Source organism: Rattus rattus, chromosome 1 (assembly GCF_011064425.1).
Source record: "Rattus rattus isolate New Zealand chromosome 1, Rrattus_CSIRO_v1, whole genome shotgun sequence".
In the NCBI taxonomy this organism is placed as follows: Eukaryota; Metazoa; Chordata; class Mammalia; order Rodentia; family Muridae; genus Rattus; species Rattus rattus.
Genome location: NC_046154.1, coordinates 161,173,550 through 161,192,190, shown reverse-complemented (window position 1 = coordinate 161,192,190; position 18,641 = coordinate 161,173,550). Strand labels below are relative to the sequence as shown.

The 18,641-nt window shown below is 34.3% G+C and overlaps 1 pseudogene; it reads right to left on the bottom strand.

The window, feature by feature from the left end:
• Positions 1-17,357: 17,357 nt before the first annotated feature.
• On the bottom strand, positions 17,358-18,301 carry LOC116889939 (annotated as a pseudogene).
• Positions 18,302-18,641: the final 340 nt, after the last annotated feature.

The following is an 18,641-nucleotide window of genomic DNA, read 5'->3' as shown; positions in this document are numbered from 1 at the left end:
ACAATGCCAAGCAACCAGAGCTTCCAGGGACTAAGCCACTACCTAAAGACTATACATGGACTGACCCTGGACTCTGACCTCATAGGTAGCAATGAATATCCTAGTAAGAGCACCAGTGGAAGGGGAAGCCCTGGGTCCTGCTAAGACTGAACCCCCAGTGAACTAGACTGTTGGGGGGAGGGCGGCAATGGGGGGAGGGTTGGGAGGGGAACACCCATAAGGAAGGAGAGGGGAGGGGGAAGATAGCCAGGAAACCGGGAAAGGGAATAACACTCGAAATGTATATGAAATACTCAAGTTAATTTAAAAAAAATTTGTTCAGATTTATATACTTTCAAACATATATTATTTAGATGAGACTGGATTTGCATTGCGCTTTAATTGACTGAATTTTAGTAATTCTCTTGAGACAGAAGAATATCTTTGTTTATAATAATCATTATTTAAATCGTTGTTATTAAAGTAAATTTCAGACTATTAAATTTAGCCCTATTATCTGAGTTCTCTACTTTGATTTTTCCTGAGAACTTCATCTTTGGGAATTTAAATATTCTAGACAATTAGAGTACCTACTTAGATCATTTATGATATATTTTATCATTTATAATTATGCACCAATACGAAGAGTTTAATTACAAAGTAACTCAGTAAACAAATTATAAATCATTTATGAAACTGCAAAAATTTCTCCAGAGTGTCATGTAACCTTGGTCCTAGTACAGAGAGACTAATTTAATTTTTAATACTTGAATGTTAAATTTCTATGATGAGTAACCCCATTAACATATGCAGTGATGAGGAAGGAATGGAAGAAAAATTTGACGATCCAAATAATTGAAAAACTTAAGTCTATCATAACTCAGCATTGAATAGTATATTTCTTTTACTGGATATTGAATTATATACATTTAATTGTAATCATCAAACATAAATTCTGTTTGTCAAATCTAGTTTTGGGAATTTTGACTTGCTGGCTAAAAAAAAAGCAAAAATATAGAACTCTATTTGCAAAAGTAAGTATGGTTGAGTGAGCACAGAGAACATTGTGGGTTCTATTTCCAAAGGTCTGTGTGATTTACAAGGAAACTAGTTTATTCCAGATAATCCCAGAGAGCAGTTTCCATTTCACATGGAAAATAAATGGGTCTAATTTCTAGATGTGTTTCTCTTGGACTTGTTCTAAGCTAGATGTACTTTTTCCTAAAACTTTTACAAAGAAAGACTGAGTCTACCCTGTTAGACAACATTTCTCACCAGAGCATCTGCAACATATGAAAAAACATGATAGGTATTAGAGCCTTAACATTCAAATGACAATGAATTTTTAAAAGACCTTTATAATATAGGATTGTTAAGCAAAAAAATGCCAAATATCTTGTTTGTTACAGCCTGTATCCAACTCTGAGGAGAAGTGAGAGAAGCCAAGACTTGCCATGTCTGAAAAAAGGTTTTTTGGTTTTGTTTTTGTTTCTTTTTTCTGTTTTCAAAGAGAATGGGCACACTCAAACTGGGTTCTGCCTACATACTACTTTGCTTATTGTCAAAGACCCATTTCTGAGCAAGTAATTACCAGGGTCAACATTGTTGCCTTTCCTAGCTGTAAAGCAAAACAGAGGAAAAACTGGGACACACTACCTTTCAGAAAGTCTTTTTTTCTCTTTACATGTTGTTAACTAAAAGTCAATGAAATGATTTATACAAAATGTGAAAGTAGAGTGATAAAAAAGGCTGCTGTTAGGAAGGCCATTGAAGATAAAATAAATGGCACAACCCTGAGGGGCTGTGGAAGTTGATTTTCTAAGAGTTTCAAACTGTAAATATGAGAGCAAAGTTTACTAGATTCATTCAAGCCAAGATTAAACTGTTATCAATTTCCTTTTAACATTTTCTGTACTGGCAGGGTTTGGGAACTTCATATTAGTTCCATAAATATTCTCCCAGCAGCTCTCAGGCTTTAGCTCTCTTTATTATTCTTTACAAGAGTTTGATTATTTGGAATCAGAAGAAAAGTTTGGAATTGAGTCAAATTTCCACCTGGAAATGTGTACCCAGATGAACAGCAGAATGTTGACTGAATATCTACATAGTTTCATTCTTATTCGTTATGATAATTTTGGGGACTTTTTTGCCTAAAGAATTGGCCTGGCCATTTTAATTTCCAAGATATGATAATCCAGTTGCTCATGACTAATTACTGATTATCAAAGAGGTGTTCTATTTAATTTTTGTATAAAGGCATCATAGAAAATAGACACTTACAGGAAGTGTACTCTCTTGTTCTTACTTGTACACATTGATGTGATGATTTATTCTGATAGATTGATTGTTCAAGAGATGAAATTAGTTATTCAGATAAAGATGGGGATTGTCCATGCATCTGCTCTGATTTTGTGGGATTGTTGCTACTTACTGTTGACCAGATGCATGGAAATATAGGGAACTGGAAACAAGTAAACTAAAGAATACAGAACACTGAGCTATTTAAATTTATGATTCAGAAAGATGAGTCTAGCGTACAGATACCCAAGATTTACAGATTATGTGGATAGTAAGCACACAGTCACTATAATAGCTAGAAGAAAAATTCTATTATATTACTCTAGTTACATGTCTATGAACATGTGACTATGCATTGAATTAAAAGATTGTATAGTAGTGTTTTAAGATATATATTATTTATAAACACTGCCACAGGAAGAATTGATAATAGCATTTTAATTACTAAATTGTGTTTAATAGATCGAAATTTCTCCAAATCCAGATACAAATTAATAATAAATAGAAGAATATCTCTTTTGTGTTAACTTCTGCTTTAATATTAGAGTAAAATTTGAAATTATACTCTAATAGCAATTATCAACAAATTATTATGTTGAATTAACTTAAAGCAATATATTATTTAATTAAGCTAACAAAATTATGTTTCCTCCATGAACATGCTTCACAAGAGAATGATTTTAGCAAAATCCAACTACTTAGCACATTCTATGACACTCATCATACACCCTTGTATCCTGGTTAATGCTTCAGCATTCATCATGAATGATCTTTGATCTTAGGCTATTAATTCCATTTTTCAAAATACTAGGGGCTCGAGACCCCATATGTAAAACAATGCCAAGCAACCTGAGCTTCCAGGGACTAAGCCACTACCTGAAGACTATACATGGACTGACCCTGGACTCCTGACCTCATAGGTGCAATGAATATCCTAGTAAGAGCACCAGTGGAAGGAAGCCCTGGATCCTAAAGACTGAACCCCCAGCTGAACTAGGGACTGTTGGGGGAGGGGTGGCAATGGGGGGAGGGAGGGAGGGAACACCCACAAGGAAGGGGAGGGGATGTTGCGGAAAACAGGAAAAGGAATAACACTCGAAATGTATGTAAGAAATATTCAAGTTAATTAAAAAAAAAAGAAAATACAAAGGATTTAATTTTTTACTTAATTCTGAAATTCAACATTTAATCACTATAGTAATTACCAATCTGGTAATATTCAGCTTCAGTTGTCAATAAATCATGTTAATGAAATATAAACAATAAAAACATTTTTAATTTGTTATGACAAATTTCAATTATTTTCCCTTGGTCATAACTTTTTGTTCTTTTTTATTGAATAATTTTGGTTTAAAGCTTAATTGTTATCCCCCTTTCCTGGTTTTCCTTCCAGAAACCCAATATCCCATTCCCCCTCTTTCTGTTCTATGAGGTTGCTCCGCCACCCACATATCACCTCCCTTCCTCTTCCCTGCCCTGGATTTTTTCCCATACTGGGGATTTGAGCCTGACAGGACTAAGGGTCTCTTCCTTGGATGCCTGGCAAGGTGTCCTCCTACACGTGCGACTGGGTTTTCATTAGTCCATCCCTGGGTACACTTGAGATGGTGGATAATTAGCTTTGCTCTGCCCTTCATTGTTCAAAGTAGCCCAATGAATATTTCAAAATCTAGCAAGTTTCAGTTGAACAACATAAAAAGCTATGAAGGTAATTTATCCATATACATGGAGCTTAAGATTCTGGTTTTGAGAAGGTAGTCATTCTATAGTTAAGGATATGTACCAAAGTTATAGATGATGCAAGCAAATAGAGAAAAAAAAACTTAATTTGATTTAAATCCTCAATGAGACAAATGGGTCACATCACAAAGCTTCAATGCAATTGAATTGCTGTCCATTTTCCCATTTTGTTCCAACAGCATGTTATTTATGTCTAAACTTGTCTCACTGTTTTTGTAGAAACAAAATCTGTGAAGTACGTGTTGAAAGCATCCTTTACCTGCTGGTTCCTTGGGGTGTAATGAAAGGGTTTATAAAGGGGCCACAAGTGTTGAGCACAGTTACACCTTTATTTAAAAGTCACCCTCTCCTTATTGATTTTTCATGTACATAAAGGAATACAACCATGCAATGGAGAGACAACAACCATGTGTGAGGGAGCAGGTAGAAAAGGCTTTTTTTCTCTCCGTTGAGCTGAAGGAACTTTAGGATGGTTTTGATAATGAGTGTGTAGGAGAGAATCACTAAGATCAAAGGTGATGACAAGTGTCACTTGACAGCTAAAGCAAAATCAATAATTCAATAAAATCTCGGATTCTGTGGAGAGAGCTGCAGGAGAGAGAGAAGTATCACAGGAAAGTGTTTGTGTTTTTGGAGGGCACAGAAATCCAGTTGCGTCCCAAAGAGCAAAGCAGGGAAGACAACTAGAAAGCAATTACCCAGGAAGCTGAGGACCAATGGGTGGCACACTTTGTTGTTCATGATGATGGGGTAATGCAGTGGTCTGCAGATGGCTACACAGCAATCATAAGACATGGCAGCAAGAAGATAAAACTCAGTGCTTCCTAGTAAGAAAAAGAAGAATAATTGTGCTGCACAAGCATTGTAGGAAATTTTTCTGTCTCCTGAGAGAATGCTTATCAGGAACCTGGGAATGCACACTGTAGTGAATGCAATTTCTAAAAAAGAAAAATTCCAGAGGAAGAAATACATTGGAGTCTTGAGGTGGGTATCCAGCAGGGAGAGGAAGATGATCACTAAGTTTCCCATCACACTTAAGACGTAATTGAAAAACAGAAACAAGAAAATTAGAATTTGTAGCTGAAGGTCATCTGTCAGACCAAGCAAAATGAACTCTATCTTCACTGATTGGTTCTTCATTTCTCTTTTGTTCTAACAAATTTGTAGAAGATATTAAAGCAAAATTACATCTAGAAAAGCAAATTTCTTCTTTCTTGGCCATAGAAAATTAGTGCTAACAACTTTAATCAATGCATGGATATTTTAAACAGTGAATTCCAATTCTTCCCACAAACATTTGCTCAACCTCATTACTTGACTGATGAGTACTCGTATTCTTCTCATGTGCAGATGTGAGTCAACACCTGTTCCAATTAGTGAAGGCATAGTCATTTTGAAACCCTTTCAGTTTATGAGTGTTTTATCTGCCTTTTTTTTTCAAATATTTTTTCTAGGACTTATTCAATATTTAGCATTGTAATCTCATTCAACATCTCAAGCTGTTTTGCACAAGGATAAAATTATTTTTAGGAATCTTTGATACACACAGTGGCTTCCATAGATAACAGTTCTGTCCAACTGAACAGGATTTTACATACAACAGAAGAGAAATTTCCCCAGACATAATTTATGGAAAAGGAGGAATTTCAAAATGAGTGATCAGGGTAAAGATCTATATGATGAGGAAAAAATGATGTCCACACATTGTAAGTACCTTGAAAAGTATTTGAAATAAAACAAGATACCTCAAATCTCAATTGTGTATCATGAATGCCAATTTCTATAAAATGGTGTTTTTTGAGATACAGTTCTCCACTACTACCTTTTTATCAAACAAGACTGAATGGAAGAAAGATTAGTCAGAAAAATAGCAATTCTAATATATTGCTGCAGTTAGAAAAGGATTGATGCTCAAGATACACATTATGAAAATACTTTCTGTCTTAAAGCTATTTTTGTATATATTGTTTGTATCTCTGAACAATTAAAGGTTCATTTTTAAGAATAATAATGTTTTAACTATATATTGTTTGTATTTCCTGGATAATTTGGGTTTTTAAAACATAGTAATAATGTTTTAACCCAATGAGTCTAACTTACTATTTCTTATTTTTGTGATGAAATGGAAAGTCCATAAAACCAAAAGAAATGCACTTTATTCCTTTCTAATGTGTATGAGTTAAGGTAAACTATCCTTTTCTGATTAATTTTAAATAGTGTAAAATAAAACCCAAACTACATATTTAGGGCAACATCCACATGGCTTTTCAAACTGACATTTATTGAAATGAACCTAGCTTTTCTGAATGACTTTGCCTATCCCATTTAAGGAGTAAGAACTCAAACAACCGAATGCCTCGTTTTTATTTCTTGGTTGTGAGTACAGAACCCAGGCCTTGAACAGGTTAAAATTGGAGCTACCAAGCCTACTCCCAGCACATATTTCTTTTGTGGTTAGTGATTCTGAGTTTCCGGATAGTTCACAGGAATAATTTCCTTTTCTGCCCTTTGAAGTCTTCTAACGCTGATGGCATTTTCCCAAAAGTACCCTTCTCTCACATCATATTTTATTTGAATTTTATTGATTAACGTGAGACAGCTAGAAATAGCTGATTGCCTTGTTATGAACTAAAATGTAGTATCTAGTGAAGTGATTTATTACAGAGAGGTGGGTAGATATATAAAATGCCTTTAGGCTGTGTTATGGCAAAGAATTTAAAGTAAAAGGAACTAAACATCAAGGAAGACCAAAGGTAAATGATGGTATGTTTCTACATTAGGAAAATTCATACTAGAAAAAACTAAATGATCAAAACTGTCACTGTACATAGATACGATTTAAAAATATAATGATAAAACATTAATATAGTATATGCCCCGCATTACAAAGGTTCATTTCTAAAAATTACAAGTAAGACCATTAACATCTTTGGGTCTTAGAGTAACAGAAGAGTTTGCCATAAAATCTAATTCCCAATCGATTATGTAACTGATGGTGAAATAAATTTTTGAATATATGGACAACTCCAATATAATAATAAAGTTTAAATAGCAGGTGACCTTGCAATTAAATAAATAGAAATATGTTTTTATTGTACTATAAATACAAAAAAGTACTATTGTCAATAATTGTCATCTGTTTTATGGGGTAGGAGACTTAAAGATAAAACTATATACCAGATTGTATTTGAGACAGGAGGTGATTTAAGATAGACTGTTTTCAAAAAAAAGAAGTCGCGGCTTGAAATCTCAGTTGTATCAAGACTTAAAACAGGTTTGTAAAAAAGTCTTTATCAAAGTCAAATTACACATTTCTTCTAATAACTTTTAGAAACCATCTTAAAATTCTCTTTCTGGTTTTTACTTTTTACTTTTTCAAAATAATCAAACTTGAAATTTAAAATGAATGCTAATGTAAAGATCCTGTCTTTATTAAAGGTTATTAAAAATATTCTAATGATTTCAACTTCAATGAAAGTAATATCAGTGGGAAAGGAATGTGAAAATTCAAAGAGCCAAACAAACTGAAAGAGTTCAAGTTCAGTGTTAGTAACATGAGGTTTTAGAGGACTTACCAATTGATACCATATAAAATAAAATGAATAGGCAAAATAATATTATAAACAGGCAAATAGAAGAAAACGAGTAATAGTCCAAACATTATTAACTAAAGATAGAATCTGTATTCCTTCTGTGTTTTAACAATTGAATACAGAATGCCCAGTTCATAGGTACCCTGAAGTATATGACTGTGGAAATACTAAAGATGCTCCCATTTGCAGTTAACCATCCCTATAACAACACTGGTACAAATACACCATCATGAAATGGAATTCCATTGCAATTAAACTACTGATTTTCTCCTGCCTCAACAATCACATTTTATATTTAGTCTCATGCCTAAAATCCTGTCCCTGCAGAATAAAATGGCAAACCTAATTAATGCAATTATATTTAGTTTGTTCAATGAAAACAATATAGAGTATTAAAGTTCAATGTTTCTTCCTACTTTTACAGCATGATAGTATTGACTGCTAATGTTGCCCAATTGCCTACAAATCAAATATAAATGGTAAAAGCGCCAACCCTTTTAATGTTCAGCAGATTTCGTAGTAGGGTTTCTTCCCATATTTGAGCAGGTTCTCTGCACTTCAAAACATATCATCATCCTTCTAAATGCAAAGCACAAATAACCATCCTATCATCCTGTAGTCTACAATTTAAAGCAGTTCAAGTTTTAAAAACCTTGCTGAATGTGACATACAGTGTTATATATAATTTTAGTGTGTAATGAGGCCATGGAGTTTTTGTTTCTTAGTGTCCTACAGGAAAATCTCACAAGAATAGGGAATTCCTAGTTTAACTAGGATCTAAGTACATTATTTGCTATGTGATTAGTCAATTGTATAATACATGAATGCCTTTATAAAACTAAATGTCTAAACACATATACACATACATACACACAAATACTCACGTGCGCACACACCACCTTTCATTGTTTTCAGAGTGTTGATAATAGATTTTTCTACTCTTTAAATATAACAGCATAATCATATTTGAAATTTGGATTATATAATTCTGTATTATTTCAAGCGGATATTAAAAGTGAAAATATTAGGTGAAAACAGAGTTTATTGTGTTGTGTTTACCTTTTATTGTAGAACTAAGAAAGCAAAGGCAGGTCATACTGTGCTCAAGGCAGGCCTCGTTTACATTGTATGTCTCAGGTTCCATTCAAAGACAGATCAAACCCATTGTCTAGGCCTTCAAACTTGTGAATGAGGCAAGTACACAGCCTCAATGCCATAAAAAGAGCCAGATATTATATAACATTGTAGTCTAATTCGCTTAACTACATCCAAGTTTAACCTTTAGCACGTCTATGGCAGAATCTATTACTTGTTAGTCTGTACTTCAATAACTTTTCTTTCCTGATTTAGTGCCAGAAATCATGTGGTCTTAGTCATTGCTTAGTGATTTAAATGTGCTTGGTACACGGGATTGGTGCTGCTAGGAGATCTGGCTTTGTTGAAAAAAGTGTGTCTCTGTGGGAGTGCGTTTGACACCCCTGCTCCTAGCTGCCTAGGGGAGGCAATCTGTTCTAGCTGCCTTTTGATCAAGATGTAGCCATCTTGGTCCCTCCAGTATAATGTCTGCCTGGATACTGCCATACTTCCTGCCATGATGATAATAGATTGTAACTCTGCATTGGCAAGCCAGAAAGAAAGAAAGAAGGAAGGAAGGAAAGAAAGAAAGAAAGAAAGAAAGAAAGAAAGAAAGAAAGAAAGAAAGAAAGAAAGAAAGGAAAAAAAGAAAGAAAAAGTTTTCCAAGAAAATGAACACAAGAAAAAAGCTGGGGGGTTGGAGATTTAGCTCAGTGGTAGAGTGCTTGCCTAGCAAGCACAAGGCCCTGGGTTCAGTCCCCAGCTCCGAAAAAAAAAAAAAGGAAAAAAGCAATAGACTTTTAACCAAATCTAATCAAAGGAGATGGGAAAGGACACTTCACACTTATCAAAATTAAAAGTACACTAAAATGATGTTTCAAATCTGAACATCTATGCCCCCAAGGCAAGAGTATCAACATTTACAAAACCACCTTAGTAAAGATTAAATCATACACCAAACACCACACATTTATAGTGGTAGATGTCAACACCCACTCTCACAAATGAATAGGTCTCCTAGACAGAAACTAAACACACAAATAATGAAAAGAACAAAAGTTGTGAATCAAATAAACCTAACAGATATCTATAGAATGTTTCACCCTAACACAAAAGGTTATACCTTCTTCTGAGCACCTCATGGAACCTTCTCTAAAATTGATCATATATTCTATCACAGTGCAAGCCACAACAGATAATAGAGAATGGAAATAACTCCTTGCATCTTATCAGACTACTGTGGACTAAAACAGAAACAACAGTAAGCGTGTGAACTCACGTAAACCAGACAACTCTCTACTTAATGTAATGATCAATAGGTCAGAGAAGAAATAAAGAAATTAATTATTTCTACAATTCACCATAAACAGTTTTAATCATACTCAAACTCATGAAACACAATGAAAGAAATGCTAACAGGAAAGTCCATTGCACTAAGCAACAATAAATAAAGTAGAAGGCAGGAAATAATAAAATAAGGAGATGAAAGCAATAATTAGAAATAAGGAGAGCAATGTAAAAAATCAAAGAAATCAAAGCTGGTACTTTGAGAAAATCAACAAGACAGACAAAGACTCAACCAAACTAACTAAAAGGAAGAGAAACAGTATTTTTTAAAATCAGAAAGGAAAAGGGACCATAACAACATACATTGAGAAGATTCAAAGAATCTTTGAGTCTTACTTCAAAAGCCTGTATTCCACACATTGGGAATGTCTGAATGAAATGGATGATTTTCTAGATAAATAACACTTGACAAAGTTAAATCAGGATCAGGCGAACAATTTAAACAATTCTATAACCTCTATGGAAATAGAAACAGTCATTAAGAGAATCGTAAGTTCAAATAAATAAAAAAAATAAAACAAAGAAAAATAAGAGTCAGATGGTTATAGCTCAGAATTCTATCAGACTTTCAAAGAAGAGCTAATTCCATTAAATGGAAACAGAAGGTGACATTATAAACCTATTCTATGAAGCCACAATCCATCACTCTGGTATCTAAACTATGCAAAGAGTCAAAAATGAAGGTGAATTACAGATCGAATTCTTTCATGAACATTGAGAGTAGGATCAACATAATACAAATGGCCACTTTTCTCTCAAAAATTAAATTGTTTATGGTACTGTTGCCAAGCAATATTTATCTTGCTGTGATAATGCAATGGGATTTTTGGATTTTTTTAAATTTTATTTTTCTTGGATATTTATGTATTTACATTTTGAATGTTATCACTTTTCCCCCTCTCCCATTACCCTTCCTACTTCCCCTGCTTCCATGAGGAGGCTCCCACATCCACCCACCCACAAGCAATCTTCAGATTCAATTAAATTCTGACCAAATTCAGACCTTGAGAGATCAATTCTCAACTTCATAAGTAAAACCAAAAACACCCAGGATAGCTAAATCATTCCTGTACAATCAAAGAATTTCTGGAAGCATCACCATCCATGATTTCAAGCTGTATTACAGAGCAATAGTAGTAAAATCTTATTATTGTGGCATGCATTAAGCCAAATAAAAAAGAAGGCTTGTAGGGAATCCCATAGAAGATAAATATTGCGTTGATCAATCTTTCATTTCCTCCTGTCACTGAAGGAAAGGATTTTTATGTCATTATAAATGGTACCCTAACCCTTTCAATTTGCTTAAAATCTGTCATCCAGGAATTGTGCTTAAATTAAATTTCCACCAGCTTTTACCTATTAAATAAAAGCAAGTACATTTAATGCATGTATTTAAAGTTAGATCATTTTGCTGCAGATTATTAAAAGTAAATAGCAATTGTAAAATAGATTCTTTTGATGAAACAAAATGAAAATCGAGTGCTTAAAGTTCACCTTAGATTTTCTCACCATTCCATTAACAGTTCAGCCAGGAGCAGTATTTTTATAATGACAGACAGGAAAATAAAAATCATCAACATGAAACAATATTCATATACAGGCACACTAACTCAGGTTCCACAATAATTATACTATCTTGCTAGTATTTTTCTAGCTCACAGTAATAAGAATAACTCTATGATATTTTTATTTCAAAGTGCTTTTCTCACTAAGCTCTGAAGTCTTTTTGAGTATTAATTCTCACAAGATTTCTGAGTGGTACACAAAAGTGTGCATTATTACCTTATTATTTCCTTTTTAACAACAGGGATCATGCTGCACATAAGCAGTGAGTGATATACAAGAGAGTCACCATCCCTGCTACTAATCTGGATCCTGACTTCTGGTTCAAATATAGGGCCATACTTTTTGAGAAATTATTAATGCACTTGGTGATTGTATCATATGTCATGGCAGTAGGTATCTGCCTTAATGTCAATATTTTACTGTTCAATATTAACAGGTAAAGACAAGAATAGCTTAATATTTGGAATAAGTTGATTAATTTCATTGTGTGTAATAGAGAACTGCTAAATATTTATGATAATAGCAATGCTACTGAAAATAAAACAAAGCCTGCATGGTATTAGCAAAAAGACAGGCTGATCAATGGAAGAGAATAGAAAAAAACAGAAATGAACATACCCAGCTGTGAATACTTGATTTTCACAAAGAAGCCAAAAGCATACAATGGGAAACAGAAAGTATCTTCCAAAAATGATGATGGTATAATTGGATGTCTGCAGGTTGAAGAAGACAAATCGATTCATATTTAGGTTCACTATGCAAATAAAACTGAAGTTTAGGTGAATCAAAGTCCTCAACATAGAAAATGTTACACTAAATGTCACGGAAGAGGAAGTGGGAAATAATTCTGAACTCATTGGTACAGGAGGCAACTTTCTGAACAGAGAACCAATAGCTCAGTCACTAATGTCAACAATTAATTAAGGGGACTTCATGAACCTGAAATGCTTCTGTAAGGCTAAGGACAGTGTCAATTGAACAAAACAGTATAAACACTACTCAAAGATCTTCATCTATATCTGCCAGATGGCAAATATCCAAAATACATAAAGAGCTTAGTGAAATAAACACCAACAAACCAAAAACAGAAAAATAAAAACATTAATTAATTAATTAACTAATTAATTAATTAATTAAAATGGCCATGTTGTGCTTGCAGGCAGGAGCCTAACATGCCTGCTCTATGAGAGACTCTATCACCAGCTAATTGAAACAGATTCAGATACTTATAGACAATCATTGGACTGAGGTCAGGAAGACATATGCAAGAGTTAGGGCAAGGATTGAAGGAACTGAAGGAGATTGCAGCCCCATAGGATGAATAACAGTGTCAACTAAGCCAGATCCTTCAGAGTTTCCAGAGGTTAATCCACCAACCAAAGATCATACATGGGCTGGTCCATTCCCCCTGGCACATATGTAGCAGAGGACTGCCTTGTCTTTCCTCAGTAACAGAGAATGCACCTAATTCTGTATGCCCAAGGGAAGAGGATATTGGCACAGGGACTGTGTGGGTGAGTGGGAGAGTACCCCCTCAGAAACAAAGGGGTTGGGATGAGGTAAAGAACTCATGAAGGGGAAACTGGGAAGGGAGGCAATAATTACAATTTAAAGAAATAAAATCATTTAATAAAAATTAGCATACAGAGATAAACAGAGAATTCTCAACTGAGGAATATCCAATGGCCAAGAATCACTTAAAGAAATGTTCAATGTCCTTAATCATTAGGTAAATGCAGATCAAAAGAACTCTGAGGTTCCATCTTATACTGCTTTGGGAGTTACGTGAACAGTGGGGCATATGATTGGGCCAGCCAAAAGGGTCAGGGGCACCACAAGAAGACCTACAGACTCAGCTTTCCATGAGGCTTCATAAAGATGGAACTACCAAACAAAGAGCCTGTTCGGGATGGACCTTGCCCCTGTACACACTTGTAACAGATGTACAGCAAGATCTTCTTGAAGTTCCCCTAACAATTGAAGAAGGAGCTGTCTCTGTCTCTGACTCTGTTGCCTGCCATTGGATTCTCTAAATCTGGCTGTACTGACTAGGAGGGCCTAAGTATGAGAGGATATGCTTAACCCTGTTTGATGTCCTAGGGCCAGGTAGTACCCAAGGTGGGATTTCCCTTCTTAAGGAAATGTTGAGAGGGTAATGGGTGGAAGGTGGGTTTGGGAACATAGGAGGGAGGAAGATGCTATTTTGATGTAAAGTGAGGATATAAATTAATAAAAAATCAAATAAAAACAAAACAAGAACAGCCATCATCTCAAACCCAGCTATCTCTGTACTTTGGGGAATTATATTTGCCTTTTCCATTATGTGAAGGTTGAACATCATTACAAAAAACAGAAAGTGATTTTTTAGTGTAAATTCTCTGATTTTCTCTCTCTTTGGGTTTTTTTCTGCATGTCCAATTATGTAATCTGTCAGAAGCCATTTAGGAAATAGTAAGAAAAACAAGTGAAATGCTGTAGATGGCCCACCATGTTGAATGGCTGTGATAGGTAAGCTCTGATTACAGAAACTTCAAATCTCTCGTCTCAGGATTTATTCTTGTTGATTTGTCTTTCCTGTCACTATTACATAGTCTGCTGATTCCAGGACATTATTTCACCTGATTGAGCAGATTTTCTCTAGACCGGTGAAGATGTACTTTCATGTTCTAATGCTTGATGATTTCATTAATCCTAATAATGGTTCTATATAATTTCTAAACTTATATAAATAATTTTGAGCAGTCTATATTATGATTAGAGTTCTATAAACCTTCAGATGTCATAGGCTAATTCCACTAAGATAAGAAAACAGACTTGGAAAAAATTCACACAAAGGGACAACATTCCTTCTAGATTATCTGTGAGACTACTTTATAGAAACTAAGAGTCATAAACTGGGAATGGAAAGTTTATTGTAGGTGAAAGAACAGAAAATAAAATACTGACTGGCTTATCTATACAAAACTTCAAACTAATGATACACAAGGCAGATAATTGGCCTCATGACAAAACTGTGCTAGCTTGTAACATTACATTATTGCTTTAAACTTATAATGAACTTGTGTGACTAGAAGACAGATAATAAATGTATAATTGCATACTAGTCCTAATGGAAACACATGTAAACATTTCTGCTTTAACATTTTATTTAATAAATTATTTGAAGTAGTGTCTTAAATTTGCTATGAACATTTGGAATGTAAGGATGCTTAAAAATCTATGTGATCTGTTCTCCTGAGAAAGTAAGAAGAAAGTCTAAGAAGTAAGAATGACAAGGAGGATGAGATTTTTCACCAATAAAGAGATGTGGCTTCCCTTACTTTCAACAATAAAAAGGTAGAAGCTTTTACCACTATGCAATAAAGACTGGAGCTTTCTTTTCATCCAGAATGAATGAGTTTTCTTTGTTTTGAAACTTGCTTATTGGTACTTGCTCATGGGAGATTATGCTCCATCCACCATATGTATTTATACATATGTAAATATAGGAGTGAATATGTAAGTATGCATGAACACTGTGAAACTGATGAGATAAGTGGTAAGGCCCAAGAAAAATGTGTGTGTTTGTGTTTGTGAGTGTTTCTTTGTATGAATGTGTGCATGTGTGTGTAAGTATGTATGTATGTAGTATGTATGTATGTATGTATGTATATGTGTATGCAAAATAAATAGAGCATTTTTTCTTTTTGTGAGCATAACTTTCTTTTCTTGGCACAGAAATAGGTAACTAACTCCAAGCCTCTCCACAGATCAGATAGGGGCTCCCAATAAAATACTATAGACTTAATTACTTTACTGATACCCCACTGCTAAACAGCATATGTTACCTACCAGAAGCCAGGGGTTTCTGGCCTTAGAATAGCAAAGTGTTATAGATAGAAGAACTGCCATATATAAATGAACTTTGACCTCTCTGCTGAGGTCTCTACCCCATCACTGTCTTTCTCAAAGAACTGTTTCTACTCAGGTTCCCAGCAGTAACCAATTTTGGGCAAATTTCTATTAACTGCTGAGAACAAGATGTATCCTTCTGTATTTAAGTGAAATGTTCTATAAATATTAATTAGGTCCATATGATTTGTGACATGACTAATTTCCAGCATTTATCTACCTAGCTTTTCTCTACATAGCCTGTCAAATGGTGAGAGGGGAGTATTGAACTCACCTATCATCTCTATGTAAGGGTAAATATGTATTTTAATGTTTTTAAAACTTTTGGCAATTTTCATAGGTTCTATACTCTGCTTCAAAAGGATTTGAATCGTTGAACCTGTTATGCATAATGTAAAAAAAAAAAAAAAGTACTGACTTTCAGTTGAAATGGGACCTAAATGGGTGACAAAATGTACAATGTGCCCTATTCAAATTTTTAACCTTATTCACCAGAGAAATTTTAGTAAGTTTCCTTGCCTTGAGAATGGAATCCCCAATATTCAATAGAACTGTTTATTAGAAATTGCTTATAAATATGCAGCTGTTCAGTTTTTCTATTTTGCCAAGAAGAAAGACTACGTCTTTCATTAACTGAGGTTTGTTCTCACACATTGAGGATTATTCATTCTTGTTGGTTGGGTGAACAGGGAATGATATTGGTTAACTGTTGAGATAAAAAGAGAAAACAGGATATACAACAGGCATAATGGCCATGAATATCAGAACATATGCATGGAGAAGCATGGGAAACTCAAACACATTCAGCTGCAGAAACAAAACAACATACAGTACCTCTCTTCTTTTTCTTTCCTATGATAGCTGAGAATTGTGAGATGAGTTTATAGTTACCAAAATCTACCAATTAGAAATAGATAATATCACACAGTGAATAGGCAAAGGAAATAATTGACTTCGGTGGCCTCTACTTATACATGGGTGTGTGCATGGGTCCAATGCATTGGTTTAAAATAATTTTACAGAACTATTTTAATATATGAATAGTTGATTTATGAAAGCCTACATAATACAAACAAATTAGGACTTTGTGATGTATGATTTTTATTTGATAGTTAGAAATTTTTCCATACCGGCTTATTAATGAATAATAAATAAAATTGTCTTGGTTGACTACCAAACTCCAACTTTAATTGTTTTAAGCAAATATCATTTAATTTACCTAACAAAATCTCATATTCTCAGTCAAGGTACTTTACAAGTGATTTCTTTACAGCAGAATTGTAATGATTTGACATCTTTTATGTAACTCACCACAGAACCCTTACATATTTTATTTATTCAGTTTACAGACTTCATCATAAGTGATGTTTCTGGTACTTTACATTCATCAACCAAATAGCCAAAGTCTCACCATGCTCTGACAATCTCAATTACTTTACATTGTACATTATATTATTTTGTATCCGTGTATCTTACTATGTCAACAAATAAAATATGTTAATTAATTTGTTAAATATAGAAAATTAATGCTGAATAAAATTTCAAAATATAAAAAAATATGAGAAGAAGGGCTGGAGAGATGTCTCAGCAGTTAAGAACTCTCTTTTCCAGAGTTCCAGAGTTCAAATCCCAGCAATCACATGGTAGCTCACAACGATCTGTAATGGGATCCGATACCCACTTCTGGTTTGTCTGAAGAGAGCAACACTGTATAAAACAAATTATGTTTAAAAAATATGAGAAGAGATTTTATCTGTGTGCATAGAATTTAAGATTCTGATTTAAGAATACTTTCTCACCTCACCGCCAATGCATTCGATAATTGCTATCTATTTTAACATTAATGTTTTACCATCATGTTGCTTATGTCTAAACTTTGTTTAATTGTTTCGTACAAAATCTATGAAGCATATGTTTGAAAGCATCCTTTACCTGCTGGTTCCTCAGGGTATAAATGAAAGGGTTTAGCAATGGGGCCACAGATGTATTGAGTACAGCTATACCTTTATTTAAACTCACTCTCTCCTTTGCTGATGTTTTCACATACATGAAGATACAACTCCCATATGTAATGGAGACAACAACCATGTGTGAGGAGCAGGTGGAAAAAGCCTTTTTCCTTTGTTGAGCTGAAGGGAACTTTATGATGGTTTTGATGATGAGTGTGTAGGAGAGAATCACTAATATCAAGGTAATGACAAGTGTCATGACAGCTAAGGCAAAAGTCATTAGTTCTATGAAACGTGTGTCTGTACAAGACAGCTGAAGGACAGGAGAAGGGTCACATAAAAAATGATCTATTGATCCCGAAGTACAGAAATCCAGTTTGAGCCCCAAGAGCATAGGAGGGAAGATGACTAAGAATCCAGTTACCCAGGAGCTGAGGACCAGTAGGTAGCACACTTTGCTATTCATAATGATGGGGTAATGGAGTGGTCTGCAGATGGCAACATAGCGATCATAGGACATAGCAGCCAACAGGTAGAACTCTGTAGTCCCTAGTAAGAATACAAGAACAATTGAGCTGCACAATCATTGTAGGAAATTCTTCTGTCTCCTGAGAGAATGTTTATCAGGAACCTGGGAATGCACACTGTGGTGAATGTAATTTCTATGAAGGAGAAATTCCGGAGGAAGAAATACATAGGAGTCTTAAGATGGGGATCCAATAGGGTGAGGAAGATGATCATGAAGTTCCCTATCATGCTCAAAATGTAATTGAAAAAGAGAAATAGGAAAATCAGAATTTGTAGCTGAGGGTCATCTGTCAGTCCAACCAAAATGAACTCTAACTCTCCTGACTGGTTCTTCATTTCTCGTTTGCTCTTGAAAATCTATAGAAAATATAAAAATGATATCACATCTACCAAAACATATTTTCCAACCCTCCTGTTCTGTTAATGAAGATATGTTTGTCATTTGAAATATCCTTTACAGTTTTATGATTTTTCATCTGTTTGTCTTCCAAATACATTTTAAAGTATATTTTTAATATTTAACATTGCTTAATTTTATCAATATCTCATTATTTGGCACTTGAAAGAGGAAAATGATCTTGTCAAATTATGTTATTCACAATGGTTGAATAACTACCAATCCTTTCCAATTGGATAGCATTGTACACGTAATAGAAAAGGAAATTTCCCACACATC